Source organism: Durio zibethinus, unplaced genomic scaffold, assembly GCF_047325235.1.
Source record: "Durio zibethinus cultivar Kanyao isolate XHJ-2024 unplaced genomic scaffold, ASM4732523v1 HiC_scaffold_95, whole genome shotgun sequence".
Lineage (NCBI taxonomy): Eukaryota > Viridiplantae > Streptophyta > Magnoliopsida > Malvales > Malvaceae > Durio > Durio zibethinus.
Genome location: NW_028322718.1, coordinates 52,501 through 57,500, shown reverse-complemented (window position 1 = coordinate 57,500; position 5,000 = coordinate 52,501).

Sequence of the window (5,000 nt, the reverse complement as noted above, 5' to 3'; positions counted from 1 at the left end):
TCCAACAATTTGTTTAATCGATACAAATTGTGATCCCGATCTCGCAGATCTTTCGATTCCAGCAAATGATGACGCTATAGCTTCAATTCGATTAATTCTTAACAAATTAGTAGTCGCAATTTGTGAGGGTCGTTCTAGCTATATACGAAATCCTTGATTAATAATAAGATAAATAAATTATTTTTTGGAACTACATAGATCTATGGAATCGGTTACTATATCCTGAATCGAACAAAAGAGATAAAAAAACTGTGAATATTGTGTGATTAGTTTAGTCGGTGTCAAAAATCTAGAATTTGAGTAGGCAAGAGAAGATTGAATCAAAATAATTCCTTTTTTTTTTTTAAGTAAAGTTCTATTTCTGTCAGAGGGCAATATGAATGGTATATCATGTTCCATCAACGCACTAAACGGTTTATACGATATCTCTGGTGTGGAAGTAGGCCAACATTTCTATTGGCAAATAGGAGGTTTCCAAGTCCATGCTCAAGTACTTATTACTTCTTGGGTTGTAATTGCTATCTTATTAGGTTCCGCCGTTATCGCTGTTCGGAATCCACAAACCATTCCAACCGACGGTCAAAATTTCTTCGAATATGTTCTTGAATTCATTCGAGACGTGAGCAAAACTCAGATTGGAGAAGAATATGGTCCATGGGTTCCCTTTATTGGAACTATGTTTCTATTTATTTTTGTTTCTAACTGGTCGGGTGCTCTTTTACCTTGGAAAATCATACAATTACCTCATGGAGAGTTAGCCGCACCCACGAATGATATAAATACTACTGTTGCTTTAGCTTTACTCACGTCAGTAGCATATTTCTATGCGGGTCTTTCCAAAAAAGGATTAGGGTATTTCAGTAAATACATTCAACCAACTCCAATTCTTTTACCCATTAACATTTTAGAAGATTTCACAAAACCCCTATCACTTAGTTTTCGACTTTTCGGGAATATATTAGCTGATGAATTAGTAGTTGTTGTTCTTGTTTCTTTAGTACCTTCAGCCGTTCCTATACCTGTCATGTTCCTTGGATTATTTACAAGTGGGATTCAAGCTCTTATTTTTGCAACTTTAGCTGCGGCTTATATAGGCGAATCCATGGAGGGTCATCATTGACTAGTTTTTGTTTTTGAAATAGTCTAGCCTTTTTTTTTTTAGCTTAGCTTAGTCCAATGCAATGTATGCGCAACTCAAGATAATCTATTTACTTAGGGACCATAAATATACAAATACGACGGTCTAGAGTAATAACAAAAAAGATTATGATATTAGAGAATTGTAATAAAAAAAAAAGGAAAGAGATCTAATCTAACTTTTTCCTAAAATTTTGGTTTGGTCCATTTTTTTTTTATTTATATTTATATCCTATTTCCCTTCAATGAATATTATCTTTATATTGATATTGTTTTGGTTTATTCAATTTCAATATTATGAGTCCTAATTTGAATAGGAATTCTTATGGTATCAATTTAGGGTCTATGATTTAAAAAAAGCTGTTCTTTCTATAGAATGATTCCCATTTCAGTCGATTTCATTCAATGCAACGATTGACCAAAAGAAAATTTTAATAAATAATAAAATAAATTGCATGAACTTAGCTCAATCAAATATTGATATTGATTTTTTATTTTTATGCAATGATTTGGTCTAATGAATTCGTCTATTTATTTAGATTGTATCCGTGTGAGATAATGATAAATAAAAGGAAGGGACGAATTGACAAAAAACGATATAAAAAATGATTAGAAAAAAAAGGGGGGGTAGAATTAGGTATATGGAATCTAATGGCTATAAGCCAACTCTTGTCCATCCTTTGAGGAATAATTCTAGAATCCGATTGAATCTAAGATATGAATAGTTGGTTTACGTTATGTAAGAAACACATGTATATGGGATATTAGATATTGACTAGTTATATATGAACTCAAAATATATCTAATCCACCCTACTACTGTGGATTTAGATAGGGATTCCAATAGAAGAATAGAAGTTCTTCTGTTTCGTCTTTGACTCTGAATTGAATGAATAAAGAGATAAAATAAAGACAAAACGAAGAATTCAAAGCAAAGAATGGGTTAGAAAAAAAGAAATGGAAGAACAAAGTATGCGCGGATTCAAAAAAATCCAGTGGATAGGAACTAAAAAAAAGATATCGAAATAGTTCTGACGGTTCAATAATATTCTCACTTCCATTCGGAGTTCTTAGTTACTTGGGCAGGTTGAATCTTAGTGATGGAATAATATAATTAAGTAAAAATTCATTGGATGATTGTATCATTAACCATTTCTTTATTTTGGTGCGAGGAACTTATCATGAATCCACTGGTTTCTGCCGCTTCCGTTATTGCTGCTGGGTTGGCTGTCGGGCTTGCTTCTATTGGACCTGGAGTTGGTCAAGGTACTGCTGCGGGCCAAGCTGTAGAAGGTATCGCGAGACAACCCGAGGCAGAGGGAAAAATACGAGGTACTTTATTGCTTAGTTTGGCTTTTATGGAAGCTTTAACAATTTATGGGCTGGTTGTAGCATTGGCACTTTTATTTGCGAATCCCTTTGTTTAATCCTATAAACATGAGAATTGTGTATTTTTTTTTTCTTATTTTATGGCTTGGGACTTACTCCTCGCTTTTTCGAATTATATCAAGATTTCACCCCTACAATTACTTATTTGTTGGGACAATAATCCATGGGAAGGATTAATTTGAGGATGAGGAATTATCACACTGACTCGCTTTCTTCCTTCCCCTTCTTAGTTCAAGAGAAACCTTTTTTATTGTTTAAAGGAGTGTTGCAACAAATGAGGTATTTTGCCATTGACATGAAACCCGCCCCCCCCTAATTCTAATAAGTATCATTATTATTGGGAATTTTCAACTGAAAAAAAAAAATACATTTCTAGCTAAATAGAATCTATTTTTGACTCCGTTTAGACGTAGGTAAATAAAAATTTATAATAATGAATAATTTAATAATAATAAATTAATTAATATTAATAATAAATTAATAATTTATTAAAAAAAAAAAAGAAATACATAGAATTAGAATAATTAGAATAATCTAAATATGATAGAATAGAATAAATAGAAAAGGAGTCAAAGTGATATAATACAAAAAAAAGAACCGAGTTCTTTTTTTTTTTTTTTAGTCTATCTAAAATAAAATAGGAGATCATATGAAAAATGTAACCGATTCTTTCCTTTCCTTGGGTCACTGGCCATCCGCCGGGAGTTTCGGATTTAATACCGATATTTTAGCAACAAATCCAATAAATCTAAGTGTAGTCCTTGGTGTATTGATCTTTTTTGGAAAGGGAGTGTGTGCGAGTTGTTTATTTCAAGAATAGGCTGGATTCACCCAGTTGCACTTTTTTTCATTATAACTAGGAAAGAAAAGAGTGCATGATCCCGCGAATTACTTCTGAATAAATTTCAAAATCATATTTAAGAACCATAGCATTTCGTCATTCATTGGTACATCGACTTTGATTCTCTATTAACCAATAATCCGGGACCATTAACATGGTTAAGGCCAAACTGTTTGAAGTTCAGATGCAGCAGGGTACTCTTTCTACTACTATGTTAATAAATACAGAAATATTTTCAAATAGTGGAAAATGTTTTTTCGATATAAAACACTCATGTCGATAAAACGATTCGAGCCCCTTTTTCCAATGCTGAATCGATGACCTATGTATAAAGTGAGAAGAATTCTTTGAATTTGAAGAAAAAAAAAAAAGAAACAACTTTGCTGACAAATTACAATTATACATTATACAATTCTAAGTACAATTATACAATTATAAATTATTATAAATTAATTATATGTAAATTTTTTATTTATTATTTATTTATTATACTTTTTAGTTTAGTTTTTTGATATATTTTCTATTTTGGTCAGAAGAATCCTCCGAATATTCTGGTCTTGGATTAGTGATCAGTTTCGATATTTTGGAATATGAATAGAGAAGAGAGGGAGAGGGTAAGCTCATTACATTAGAAAAAAAAAAAAGATATGGGAATTAAGTCCCAATAAATAAGAAATAATTGAGCGTGAGAGCCAAATGAATCGAAATATTCATGTTTGGTTCGGGAAGGGATCATGGAATTTTTGAAATAAAAAAAAAAAATGAATGTAAAGATAATCTACTTTCATTAAGTGATTTATTAGATAATCGAAAAGAGAGGATCTTGAATACTATTCGAAATTCAGAAGAACTACGCGGGGGGGCTATTGAACAGCTGGAAAAAGCCCGGGCCCGCTTACGGAAAGTGGAAATGGAGGCAGATCGGTTTCGAGTGAATGGATACTCTGAGATAGAACGAGACAAATTGAATTTGATTAATTCAACTTATAAGATTTTGGAACAATTAGAAAATTACAAAAACGAAACCATTCATTTTGAACAACAAAGAGCGATTCATCAAGTCCGACAACGGGTTTTCCAACAAGCTTTACAAGGAGCTCTAGGAACTCTGAATAGTTCTTTAAACAACGAGTTACATTTACGTACCATTAGCGCTAATATTGGCCTGTTTGGGGTGATGAAAGAAATAACTGATTAGTCCTTTTTTTTACCTTTTACTTTACTGTAGGCATTATTTTTTTCTTCCAAAAAATAATTAGGAAATACTCATGGTAACTATTAGAGCCGACGAAATTAGTAATATTATCCGTGAACGTATTGAGCAATATAATAGAGAAGTAAAGATTGTAAATACTGGTACCGTACTTCAAGTGGGCGACGGCATTGCTCGTATTCATGGTCTTGATGAAGTAATGGCAGGTGAATTAGTAGAATTTGAAGAGGGTACAATAGGCATTGCCCTGAATTTGGAATCAAATAATGTTGGTGTTGTATTAATGGGTGACGGTTTGATGATACAAGAGGGAAGTGCTGTAAAAGCAACAGGAAAAATTGCTCAGATACCAGTGAGTGAGGCTTATTTGGGTCGTGTTATAAATGCCCTGGCTAAGCCTATTGACGGTCGGGGTGAAATT